This window comes from Aphidius gifuensis, linkage group LG6 (genome assembly GCF_014905175.1).
Source record: "Aphidius gifuensis isolate YNYX2018 linkage group LG6, ASM1490517v1, whole genome shotgun sequence".
Taxonomy (NCBI): domain Eukaryota; kingdom Metazoa; phylum Arthropoda; class Insecta; order Hymenoptera; family Braconidae; genus Aphidius; species Aphidius gifuensis.
This window is the reverse complement of record NC_057793.1, coordinates 17,503,019-17,518,367: the sequence shown is the minus strand read 5'-3', so window position 1 is coordinate 17,518,367 and position 15,349 is coordinate 17,503,019.

Here is a 15,349-nt window from a genome sequence, read left to right as displayed (position 1 = left end):
TCCTGGATTTCCTTTCCCAAAACCTGGACCACCATTTCCTAATCTTGGTCAACCTGGTTCAACACCTGGCTACTCAGGAACCGAATCACTCTGTAGTTGTATTAACCCAATGTGTAGCCAAAAACATTACTAGTATCATGTACAAGACTGTGAAAACTGGTTAAGGTTGATCCTTGCCAGAGCCATATTATAAAAGACTTGATTACATTTAGTTTGTTAACTAGTTGAATAAAGACTTTTATACTTTTCTAAAAATTTATTTTGTTATATTTCGTACCATGTCCAAGTTGTTTTTAGATTTGTTTCAAGAATTTCAGGAGCAAGAATCAATTGGACCTTAAACTTGACGGGAGATGAGGGAAGGACGTCGTCGTTCGTTGAAGGAGTCTGGGAAGGAGGCTGTAGTGATTTTCACTGCCTTATACACGTAAAGACATCAAGCGGACGAATCCTTCAACCAACGACTCCGTTTTTATTTATTATATATATATATTTTATTATGTAATATTTTCTTTTTGTATTATTATTATTATGTTGTAGTATATTCTCCCCCTTTTTATCAAGATAAAGAGAGGAGGGATAGCTTTGAGTGGGGACAGCTTGGTAGATCCAAGTTGCTCCAAAATATCGTGTGCTGAACTCTCTCTCTTGGCTGTGGGACGTGGTAAGATGCACACGCTTCGTAATCAGCTCTTGTTTTACGTATATTAGGGTACTCATGTGTCTAGCTGGAGACCCAGCAGACATGTGTATTTTTGTAGGTTAGTTTTTGGGGCGTTGGCCGTGTGAATCATGGGCAACGTCAAGCATACATTTTTCATTTGATAATTTAGTTTAGTTATTTTGATTAGAAACGCGGTCCCTTTTGTTAATTTAATTAATATATTAAATTCAAGGTCGTGATTAAGATTATGTATTACGTTTTGGATTATTGAGTTTACGTTTTGTATTTTGGATTTACGTTTAAGTTTTGGATAATAAATATTACGTTTTGGGTTTTTGAGTATAAAAATAATAATGTGTTTTGTTGATTATTTAATTTGTGTATTAAATATTTTTCCTTGTGACTTTATCCGGCCCTTCTACCATAACCAGCACACTGAGTGATTCTAGCGTCCCTCTAGGCTAATTATTGATACGCTATTTGGTTATTTTGGTCTTTGTTTCGGTTGTTGGATTTATTGACGTTATTTTGGTATTTTTGGTATGAATGTGTTATGCCTTTTTCGAGTTTTAGGGCGAATTGAAAACCTCACGATTTTATCTCATGCCTTTTTCGAGTTTTAGGGCGAATTGAAAACCTAATTGATTTTAGCTCATACCTTTTTCGAGTTTTAGGGTGAATTAAAAACTACACGATTTTAACACTATAATAATAATAATTTACGTTTCTGGATATTGGTTTTGGTTAGTTTTGGTGTTTCGTAATAAATTAATAAGTAAACCAAATAAAATACTTGATAATTAGTCCGAGAAGGTAACATGCAAAAATGTCACGTTACAAATTATACACTCAGTATGTATAAATTTTTTCATTTACACTCAATATATATTTTTTTTCGGATAAATGATCAATGTTTTTGCACAAATTTACCAAAATAATATTTATTTTTTACCAATATAAATATACTCTCAGTATTAATTTTTTATCCATGCACAATAGCGGTGACTATACTGTTTCACGGCTTTACTTTAAAAAATTCATCTCACGGATTGTAGACAAACTTGCTGACACAGTACTGATGAAAAAAATGTCAAACTTAGTTGAGTCTTACAATGTAGAAATATATATATGTATATTAAAAAAAAATCACTGATTTTACAAACAATATATCATTTTTTCTTATTAATGATCAATGTTTTTGCACAAATTTACCAAAATAATATTTATTTTTTACCCAAATGCAATATAAATATACATTCAGTATTGATTTTTTATCCATGCACAATAGCGGTGACTATACTGTTTCACGGCTTTACTTTGAAAAATTCATCTCACGGATTGTAGACAAACTTGCTGACACAGTACTGATAAAAAAAATGTCAAACTTAGTTGAGTCTTACAATGTAGAAATATATATATATATATGTATATTTAAAAAACATCACTGATTTTACACACAATATATCATTTTTTTTTGATTAATGATCAATGTTTTTGCACAAATTTACCAAAATAATATTTATTTTTTACCCAAATGCAATACAATTATACACTCAGTATGTATAAATTTTTTCATTTATATACAATATATATTTTTTTTCTGATAAATGATCAATGTTTTTGCACAAATTTATCAAAATAATATTTATTTTTTTCGAAAATGCAATATAAATATACACTCAGTATTAATTTTTTATCCATGCACAATAGTCGTGACTATACTGTTTCACGGCTTTACTTTACAAAATTCATCTCACGGCTTGTAGACAACCTTGCTGACACAGTACTGATAAAAGAAATGTCAAACTTAGTTGAGTCTTACAATGTAGAAATATATATATGTATATTAAAAAAACATCACTGATTTTACACACAAGATATATTTTTTTTTGATTAATGATCAATGTTTTTGCACAAATTTACCAAAATAATATTTATTTTTTACCAAAATGCAATATAATTATACACTCAGTATGTATAAATTTTTTCATTTACACTCAATATATATTTTTTTTCTGATAAATGATCAATGTTTTTGCACAAATTTACCAGAATAATATTTATTTTTTACCCAAATGCAATATAAATATGCACTCAGTATTAATTTTTTATCCATGCACAATAGCCGTGACTATACTGTTTCACGGCTTTACTTTAAAAAATTCATCTCACGGATTGTAGACAAACTTGCTGACACAGTACTGATAAGAAAAATGTCAAACTTAATAATAAAAATGTATATTAAAAAAACATCACTGATTTTACAGAAAATATATATTATTTTTTGATTAATGATCAATGTTTTTGCACAAATTTACCAAAGAAATATTTATTTTTTACCCAAATGCAATATAAATATACACTCAGTATGTATAAATTTTTTCATTTATGCACAATATATATTTTTTTTCTGATGAATGATCAATGTTTTTTCACAAATTTATCAAAATAATATTTATTTTTTACCCAAATGCAATATAAATATACACTCAGTATTAATTTTTAATCCATGCACAATAGCCGTGACTATACTGTTTTAAGGCTTTACTTTACAAAATTCATCTCACGGCTTGTAGACGAACTTGCTGACACAGTACTGATAATAAAAAAATCAAACTAGAATGCGTTTTTGAGTGTATAAATATGTGTGTATAGTAAAAAAAAAAAATCACCGATCTTAACACTATATACATAATTTTTTACAACTATTGAATGATTTTTTACACACTTTTTGTGGAAATAATTGTTATTTAGGCTCAAATTTAACATTAGTAAACACTCAGTATATACAAATTTTTTTCTTTTTGCACAATATATACGTTGTCTTACAGCTTGTACACAAATATAACGCAGTACTGATCAAAATTATGAAGAGAGTCAAACTGAGATGCGTTTTTAAATGTATATGTATAATTGTATAGTAAAAAAATTACTATTCTCAACACCAAGAATACATAATTTTTGACAATTGATAATAGATTATTTACACACTTATTTGAAATAATTTTTATTTTTGCTCAGATTAAACAATTTGTCTATTTGTTTTTAGCCTTTTGCACAATATATTTGTCAGACTATGCTGTCTTACGGCTAGTAAACAAACTTGATGACGAAGTATTGATAATAAAAAAAGTCAAACTAAAATGCGCTTTTGAGTGTATGAATACGTGTGTATAGTAAAAAAACCACTGTTTTTAACACCATAAAAACATAATTTTTGACAACTGATGATCTATTTTTTACACACTTTTTGTTAAAATAATTGTCATTTATGCTCAAATTCAACATTAGTAAACACTCAGAATATATGAACTTTTTGCACAATATATATTTGTCTGTTCATACTGTCTTACAGCGGATAGTTAAACTTGATTATGCCGTATAACCGATAAGAAATTAAGTGGAAAGTCGAACTGAGATGCATCTTTGATTGTATAAACATGTGTGTGTATATTGAAAAAATCACTGTTCTCAACACTGTAAATACATTGATTTGACAATTGATAATCGATTTTCTACACACTTTTTGTCAAAATAATTTTTCTTTTTCGCTGAAATTAAGTAGTTCGGCTATTCGTTTTTCGCTTTCTGCAAAATATATATTTGTGAGACTATGCTGTCTCACGGCTGGTAAACAAACTTAATAACGAAGTACTGATAATAAATTAAAAAGGGAGTCAAACTCAGATGCATCTTTAAGTGTATAAATATGTGTGTATAGTAAAAAAATCACTGTTCTCAACAACATAAATATTTGTCAGACTATGCTGTCTCTCGACTGGTGAACAAACTTAATGTTGCAGTACTGATCAAAATTATAAAGGGAGTCAAACTAAGATGCGTCTTTGAGTGTATAAATATCACTGTTTTCAACAATATAAATACATAATTTTTGACAACTGATGATCAATTTTTACAGACTTTTTGTCAGAATAATTGTCATTTATGCTTAAATTCAACATTATTAAACACTCTGTATGTACGAATTTTTCTCTTTTTGCACAATATATATTTGTAAGTATGTTGTCTTTCGGCTGGTGAATAAATTTGATGATGCGGTAGAAAAATATCACTGATTATCAACATGACATATGCATGTTTTTTTCGACAATTGATAATCGATTTGTTTACACACCATTTGTCAAAATAATTTTAATTTATGCTCAAATTCGACATCAGTATATACGAATTTTTTTTTTTTTCGTTTTTCGTACAATATATTTATCAGACTATGATGTCTCTCGGCTGGTAGACAAACTTGTTGACGCAGTTCTCATTCAAAAATTATATAGAACAAAAAGAGAGTTACACTAAGATGCGACTTTCAGTGTTTTTATATATGTGTTTATAAGAAAAAAACACTGTTCTCAACACTCTATATACATATTTTTTTTTTGACAATTAATGATAGATTTTTTCCGAAATAATTTTTATCTCGCTCGAATTTATCAATTCGATTATTTTTTTGTACAATAATATTTGTAAGTATAATGTCAAACTATTCAGTTTTACATCTGGTAGACGAACTTGATGATGCAGTACTGCATGACAGTACTTGATTTTAAATAACTGTACTGCTTGAAATATTGCGACACTGCCAATTTAAATGTGATATGCTAAAATTCTATGCAATGATATGTTTTTATGATACATCATACAATATATGTACACAAAGTACTATTACGATTCGGCTGATTTCTGTCATGTTTTCAGATATTGTATGATGTATCATAAAAAAATTTCATTGCATAGAATTTTAGCATATCACATTTACACGTATTCATACACTCAAAAGCGCATTTTAGTTTGACTTTTTTTATTATCAATACTTCGTCATCAAGTTTGTTTACTAGCCGTAAGACAGCATAGTCTGACAAATATATTGTGCAAAAGGCTAAAAACAAATAGACAAATTGTTTAATCTGAGCAAAAATAAAAATTATTTCAAATAAGTGTGTAAATAATCTATTATCAATTGTCAAAAATTATGTATTCTTGGTGTTGAGAATAGTAATTTTTTTACTATACAATTATACATATACATTTAAAAACGCATCTCAGTTTGACTCTCTTTATAATTTTGATCAGTACTGCGTTATATTTGTGTACAAGCTGTAAGACAACGTATATATTGTGCAAAAAGAAAAAAATTTGTATATACTGAGTGTTTACTAATGTTAAATTTGAGCCTAAATAACAATTATTTTCACAAAAAGTGTGTAAAAAATCAATCAATAGTTGTAAAAAATTATGTATATAGTGTTAAGATCGGTGATTTTTTTTTTTTACTATACACACATATTTATACACTCAAAAACGCATTCTAGTTTGATTTTTTTATTATCAGTACTGTGTCAGCAAGTTCGTCTACAATCCGTGAGATGAATTTTTTAAAGTAAAGCCGTGAAACAGTATAGTCATGGCTATTGTGCATGGATGAAAAATTAATACTAAGTGTCTATTCATATTGCATTTGGGTAAAAAATAAATATTATTTTGATAAATTTGTGCAAAAACATTGATCATTTATCAGAAAAAAAATATTCATTGTGCATAAATGAAAAAATTTATACATACTGAGTGTATAATAATATTGCATTTGGGTAAAAAATAAATATTATTTTGATAAATTTGTGCAAAAACATTGATCATTTATCAGAAAAAATTATATATTGTGCATAAATGAAAAAATTTATACAGACTGAGTGTATAATTATATTGCATTTGGGTAATAAATAAATATTATTTTGGTAATTTTGTGCAAAAACATTGATCATTAATCAGAAAAAATAAATCTCGATGTATGATTGAGACAATGCATCTAATAAATGAAAAAAGAAAGCAACAATATTGTCCTAAGGTCAAAGAACAGGAAGATGAAAAAAAAACATTCAATTATTTTATATTTAAAATAGAAGAAGAGAGAAATAAAAATGTGCATAGTAAGGAAAAATGAATCTCAATGTATAATTGAGACAATGCAATGACCGCATACGTTAAAAAAAAAAAACATTTAATTATTTTCTATTTGAAATATATGAAGAGAGAAATAAAAAAATATGCATAGTAAGAAAAAAAATAAATTTTATATTCAAAATATAAAAGAGAGAAATGAAAAAATAAATAAATTGAGACAATGCATCTGGAATTAGCACGCGTGCCTGCCGGCCGTCAACAGATCATGTTTCGATGTTCGTTCTCCATGTAAATTGTTTGTCTTTTATTAGACATATATATATATAAAGCATAAAAGAATTATATATTGAATCGGAAAGAAATATGGATATCTCTACTTTTCTAATTATCTTGCATTTTTTGTCTTTTTATACAATTTACCGGGATGATTGATGTCACTTTGTTCGGGATTGTTATTTAAGTAAGAAGCTGCTTTATTTTTTTATTTTGTGTGAATTAAAAGTGCTAATCAAAAATGGATATGGACTCGTTGGAAACTCTGGTAAATATTTTTTTTTTAATATTATATTAATTTTTTCAATTTAGACATGATTATTATAATAAATTTTTAATAAATTTGTTTAACAAAGTTGGCTCCTCATCGAGACGCTCTTCGCAGATTATGTGAAACGGAAATGAATTGGCGATATGCACAACGCATGAATCGTCCTATTCCACCGGTATTGCGACGCCGAAATTTAGTATTGGTTAGTAATTTATTTATAAATATTTTACAAATATAATTCAATAATTTATCTATTTATTTATTTATTTATTAGATAAAATATCATATCGAAGCTATTCTCAGAGGTTTTTTAGGTAGCACTATGTTTTCAAGGCTAAGCGGTTTTCAAATGTATAATGATGATGATTTAGATGCAAGACCACGATTTAGAGTTTGTATGTATTTTGTTTTTTATTTGTAAAAATTAGGATTCTAAGTACCACTGATAATAATAAATTCATGCTTTTAGACAATATTCCTGCTAACGAGGCAAATGATAATAGTACAATATTGGAAGATGAGTCTGACTTGGCTATGGATGAGTTAGACCATCTTATAATATTCCCATCAGTTGGAGGTAATAATTTATGTGATTTTTTCTGATATATTTTTTTATAATATTTATGTCAATATATGAATTTTTTCTAGCAAAATATTCATTGATACCAGATGGTCGATATGGTACAACTATAACTGTTGGTGAGTAAATATTTCTTTTTTATAATGAAAAAGGTAGTAATATGAATGCTAATTTATATTTTTTAATTTTTTTTGTAGAACTTTGCAGTGTTACGTATGAGTCAGATCAAGAGATGGATGTAAATCAAGAATCTGATACTGAAACTAACGAAGTTTCAAGTACACAAAATAATGATGTTGCCATAGAAGATTAATATATAAAAAGGAAAAAATATAATAACGAATTCTTATTTTTTTAAATGCTGAGAGAGAATTATATTTTGTATTTAACTAGTAGATAATAATAATAATAATAAAATTGATTAATATGAAAATTAAAACATCATTTATTTTTTTGTTACCCCTATGACTTTTTTACATTTTTCAGCGGCATGGGAACATAAGATATGGGACATAAGACATGGGAACATAACACATACTACATGGGAACATGGGAACATAACACATACTACATGGGAACATGGGAACATAACACATACTACATAGGAACATGGGAACATGGGACATACTATATGGGAACATTGGAACATTGGACATAAGACATGGGAACATGGGAACATTGGACATAAGACATGGGAACATACTACATGGGAACATGGGAACATAACACATACTACATAGGAACATGGGAACATTGGACATAAGACATGGGAACATAAAACATAGGAACATACGACATGGGAACATGGAAACATAACACACGGGAGCTTGGGAACATGGGAACATTTGAACATAAAACATAGGAACATAACACATACTACATGGGAACATACTATATGGGAACATACGAATTGGGACATGAGAAATTGCACTTTAAAAGGACAAAATATAATTTTCCCGGTCAAATCTGTATTACCGACCCAGGGTAAGAATGATAAATTTTTTTACCATCTCTGCATTACCGACACATGACAATTGGAAAATCTCACGTTAAAGTGGCGCATAAATTTTTTTACCATCTCTGTTTTACCGACCGAGTTGCAGTCCCCTGTCCCCTTGCCGATCTACCTTTTTTCGACCTCCTTCTGGTCTAGAACGCCTATAGATACACTACTCACAGAGATTATATATTTCTTGTGTTTTTATTTTGTCCAACATAGCAGAATTTATTGCATCACACATTTCATTAGTTGGTAACAAGCATACAGCAGACGAAGGCAATTTTTGTATATAATTGCACAGTTCATCGAGTCTGTCACCAACAGGGAATATATCTAAATTTATATTCCGAGTGCTTAACAGCTGAACATCTTCTTTCGTCATAGATCCAACTCTCAATCAAGACGAAAGTTTCCCATAGGCATCATCATTTCGCTGACGCATATTTATAGTAAGTTCATCATATTCAACCAATTGTTCCCAAATATTAAAATGTCCCATAGATTCAAGACATTTTTTCATATCATCAGATGATAAACCCATGTAAACTGCGTCTTGAGCAACTGGCATAAAATGCATTAGATCTCCAAAATATAGGATATGTTTTTTACCGAACCATCTATTTAATTCATCATAAGTTTTAAAAATTTCATTCAATCTGCGATTTACATACATTAACGTAACATTAGAAACTATTGAAATTTCGTCAACAATCACTAGTGCAATGTCTCTTAACTGTTCACGTAATACCTTAAGTGCACCGTCAGATAAAGCAATGTACTTTGGTGTACCTCCATGCTGAACCGGCAGTGAAAAAATTCTATGCAGCACATTAGGCATGGTCAATGGTGCACTTGGTACAGTTGTATCTGTTTCAAAGAGTATGGATTGTGAAAACTTGCAATAAATTGTTGTCAAATTAACTAAAGGAGGCCATGATTGTATAGTTGAAAGAATAGATGTGAAATTTCAGTTGTCTGATGGAGCGTTCGTAATACGTTCACAATTTCCTATTTGCGTTAGTTACGCAATGACAATACATAAATCTCAGGGAGTTAGTTTAGAGTGCGCTATTGTTGACGTCGGTAAAAAGTCTTTTGCCAAAGGTATGACTCTTTCGCGAGTTACAACATTAAGTGGTTTGCATTTATCGACAGGCAAGATAACAGACAAGTTATCGACACGCTGTCTAATGTACATGAATTATCTAATGATAATGGTTCATCGGGCCATGTAAACTCTGTGATGCAATGTATATTACACTCAGAAGTTATAAATGAGTCATTAAAAAAAGTTAGCAATTCACACCATTCGGTAGTAGCTAAATTTTTTAATGAGTACATTTCAAAAATGACTTCTTCAGCAGATGAAATTGAAACATTTGTTGGTAAAGCGTTCAACCATAATAACGAAGATGATCCTGCTAAATTTTTAACAGCACTCTGTACAAAAGATCATGTTCTAACCGAGCATTTAGGCCATGAAGAAAAGTATTTAGAAAAATGTAAAACCTGTTCATACGTAAATGTCTCTTTGTCAAACCAGTCCATTATAAATCTTTGAATACCGAATGGAAATAACACTTTCACATTACAAGAACTTATAAATCAATCGCTCTCATTGTGGCACGAAGGAACTGGTACATGTCTAGATTGTTTAACTTCAACGAAAATTTTTAGAAAATTAGAAATTCTTGAGACAAATGATGTTATTGTTTTGAAGGTCAACTCTTTGTCAATGAATCAAAATGGTCGAATGCAAAACACTTATTGTTCGATAAAAAGGATACCCACATCCAAAGTCGAAATTTGTAGATCCACATATAAAGTTAATTACGCTATATTCACTGATAGTAGTAAATCAAACCACCATTTCATAAGTTATATCCGTAATAAAAATCGTTGGATAAAAATTGATGATCAATTTGTTACCAATGAATCTTGGCCAAGAAATGCAAAAAATTCTTATATTTTATTTTTAGAACGTACTCAAAAGGGTACAAAGCTCACTAAATAAATTTTAAGGAACGATCCCCGATCTGGACGTATGATATGTTATTTTTTATTTGTGAACAATTAAAAGACTCCACAAAAAGATATGATATCATACAAAAAACAAAAATAAATTTTTGTACAAAAAGGAGAGTCAAGTATTCGAAATTAATTTTTATTTTGTTTTTTTAAACATACAAAAAAAGAGGATATCAAAAAAGTCAAGTACAAAAGTACTTATTTCTTTACAAATCATTGATCCATATGAATAGTCTTAACTTTTGACAAAATTTTATACTTGACCCCGCCCGGTTCTTCCCAAATAAAATTTCAAGTCTTTCACACAAATGTAGGCTCAATAAAAAGTGAAAGATAGAAGTAATTTAACTGTATCAAATTAATTAATACGCATATGAAAAATATGTATATAATACTGAACTATCATACTTAGCTAACTAAAAATTTATTTTTGTTTTTTGTATGATTAAATATTGGTCGGCTATTTATTTGACGGACGATTGATTTAGTTAAAAACGACCGACTAATATAGGCCTCGAATATAGGTCAGCCACTTATTTGACGGACGACTAATAAAGTATTCATCCTGTAAATAGATCGGCCGCTTAAGTAACTTTATTTTTTTTTTTTTTGTTATAGGTATTGTTTTGTATTTTAGTATTGAAGATGATGTTGATTCTGCTATTAATATATCAATACGTAATTCATTCCATTCAAATAAACAAACATTAATAAATTTATTCAATAAAATTAATATTGGTGATATTGTAAATATTAAAATATTAAAAAACAACAAGGTTTTAGTCCAATCATCAATAAACGGAATTGTAATATATCAATCGATGAAACGTGTATTGACGAATCAATTTTTATTATTGATAAAAATAATCATGAATATGATGAAAAACTTATCAAATTACTTAATATACCATTACCAAAATTTTCATCAATATTAACAACAACAACAACAACTAGACCATCATCATCATCACAAATCGTTCAAACCGATCAAAGGATTCTCGGCAATTTTTTAAGTACTCGAGTAGTGAATCGATTCATATCGAGTACGATTATCCGACTCTTTTTAAAGCCGATGAATCGATTCACGATTCTTTTACACCAAATATCGCCAAAAGAATCGGACTTGTTTTTTGCTGTTACAAAGCGTATTGTTCTAGGCCATCTTTTTTAATTTTTGTGAACTTTTTTTTACATGAAAAAGTTCGATCTTATTACTTGAAGATCGCTTCTTTTTTTAAGAATCGAAGACCCCCAATTTGTATGTTGAAGTTTTTGATATTTCATCAATAACAAAAAGTAAAATCTTGAGATTTACGAAAACAAAATGGTTTAGCATTATAAAACAATGAGGAATCCATAAAACTGTATTATATATAAATAATGGAGTCATTCAATCAAATAAATATGATGTAAAAATGACTCCATTAAAAATTAATTTATGGAAGGATTCCATAATTATAGTTGATCCTATATTAGTAATTAAAAATATTAATAATGCAATACCACCAATAACATTATCACAAATGGTAATAAATACAATGGTAATGAACAATACAATACAATGAAAAAAAATTAATTTTAAAAAATCAACACAATTTTACCACTGGCTGTCCAATAATTGATAAATTTTTGGACATTGGATTTATCAGTGGTGGAATTATCAATGAAATTTATGGTGAATCATCAACAGGCGGAACGTTATTTGCATTACAATTGAGCATTGAATCATTATTAACATCATCATCTTGCAATAATAATATTATGTATATATCTACTGGTAAAAAAATGTGTATGAGAAGATGCCACAGTATGGTTTTAACATATGTTGTTGATGATGATGAAAATGAAATTATTAAGATCATAGATAGAATTAAAGCTAAAGATTTGCCAGCAATAAATACAAGGCCCAAATTAAATGTTAAAGCTGAAGATCTTGAAAGACAAAGAAAGATGTTGAGAACTATAAAACTATTAAGGTCCAAATTACGTGTCGAAGACGTTAAAAAAGCTGGAAATAATAATAATAAACTTTATACTGATACTGCTGATAGTGTGGATAATATAAAACAAGTTAAAGATTTGAAAAAGGCTGATGATAATATTAAATTTGATATTGGTAATTTTGATGTTGGTGAATTAAATCAAATTAAAATTGTTGGAAAAGGTGATAATCATGATAAATTTATGGATACTAATTTTGATGATGATGTTGGTAAATCAAATCGAATTAAAGACGATGTTAACCAAGCTGAGAATAATAATGATAACTTCGATATTGGTACTGCTGATGCTGTTGAAATGAAAGAAGTTGAAGATAACATAAAGGATGATGATAATAACAACAAACTTGATAAAAATAGAGCTGAACATCCTAAAAAATATAATAAACGGGTATTTGATTTACCTAAACGTACAACCCGTGCATTTTCAAAAAAAAAAATGTAATTGACGATATGTAAAAAAATAATTTTTTCTATTTTGTCTTCTTTTGTTTTAATTTTTTATTGGAAAATAAAATTTCTAATGGTCTTAACTAAAGAATGTAACTACTTTTATTTTACCTGAATGTCCAATTTATTTCAAAACTACCTATAATCATTAATGAATTTAATTGCATTTTGTGTCTCCTTCAAAGATGCTTTACAAAGAATTTATGTCTTTAAGTAAAGTAGAGTGTCTTTTGAAGAACACTTTATATCATTCACCACTTTTGTTAAATACTTTTTTGGTATTTTTTTCGTCGGATATTATATACTGTTTCTTCAATTGTTGTTATTATTCTATGTTAGATATTATTTATTGTTTTTATTACCTCAAATTCGTTTGACAGTGTTAAAAGTTGAAAAGAGTTTTTTAAAAGACACTGTATTAAACTTACATACACAAGGAACTTTCGAAAAACCCTGTATCAATTAACCCTTCATATTTTTTATTATAATGAATATAAATATATTACTCTGAGTCTTTTAAAAGACCTTGACATTAGTAATCTTTTTATGCGTTTTTTGGAACACACTTTTCATCTATGAAAAAATAATAACAATTAAAATAATAATTGATTTTTTAAGGACAGTACTAGAATTACATATACAAAGGTCTTTCAAAAAACCCTGTATCAATTATCCCTTAGTAGAAAAACAACTAAATACATTAATATTTATATAAACGTGTAATAAACATATTACACAGTGTTTTTTATAAGATTCTTATATTCGTGCGTTTAGTTCATCTAGTTCTAGTATCGGGTTATTCTAAAAGTTCGAACTATAATGGGTCTTTTAGAAGATCCTAAATATTTTCAAAATAACCTCCTCTGATAGGTGGCACCCAAATCATTATTGACTGTGAATTTTGTCCCACTATGAATTTTGGACCCTACTCAACAAAATATCAAAAATTTTCTATGATCACAATTTTGAACTTCCGGGCTTCCGAGTAATTTTTGGAACGTACCCCTGCAGAAGATTTTAAGTTATTTTATGCGCGAATACTGTGCTTCAGCACACAAAGCCAAATTGTTCGCTTGTGTGAACACTGAACAGCTTTATTCCACTCACGATAGGTGCGTTCTTTTGTGTATTTATTTTTTACGGAGGATAGGAGCCGAAAGGCTCAGCCGCAGTATTGGATCGATCCCCCTCCCCCCCCGACAAAAAACGTTTATAACTTTTAAACTAATTGTCGTAAAGACTTTGGATTTGGCCTTAAAGAAGCGGCTTTGGAAATTCTATCGCCCCTAATAAAAAAACATTATCTATTCAGCCATTTTTTTTTTATTTTCCAAAAAGAGAAAAAAAACAAAATTGTGTTTTCTTTTCACGAAAAATACTATTCGTACAGAAACAATTATTTGAAAAAGTTATAGAATTTGAAAAAACGATTATTTCAAGCCTAATATGGAACCTCTGCGACTACTCCATTTTCAGTTATAGCTTGTGCCGTTTTCGATTTTTAGGCAAACAATAACTCGTGATTAAATGGTGTTAGAGACTTCATATTAGGCTTAAAACATGCATACTCGAAAAATCTATCGCTGAACACATAATTTTTTTTCCTTTTATGAGGGGCGATGGAGTTTCAAAAAGCGCGTTGTTTGAGTCTAATACGAAGTCTCTACTACAATTTTATCAAGTTATTGCTTTCCTAGTTTTCGAGTAATTTCTGAAAAACGCTCTAACTTTCGAGAAAATCGTCCTATATACTTTGTATAAGACTTAAAAAGCATGTGTGGTAAAATCCTACAACTTTTACTCGAAGCTTTTTTCAAAAAAAATTTCAGTTTTTAGAAAATTGTAAAAAATAGAATTTTTGAAATATTTTCGTAATTTTTTTTTCAAAAATAGAAAAAAATTGACCATGGCTGATTTAGCCCATCATGTACTACGCAACTATAGAAAAAAGGTGCTTTCCTTTGAGTATTTATTTTTTTTCCTATTTATTTTCACGCGTGCGCAATTGAATGCGCAGTCGGCAAAAAGTCAGATTGCAACAACGTAGCGCATGAAGGGCTGGATCAGCTGTATTTCAATTCTTATTCTTCAAGAATTATTCGTTCTACGCCACTGCTCTTTCCTCATATTTGCATAATATGCGCATGCGATTTTTTTTTTTTCTTTT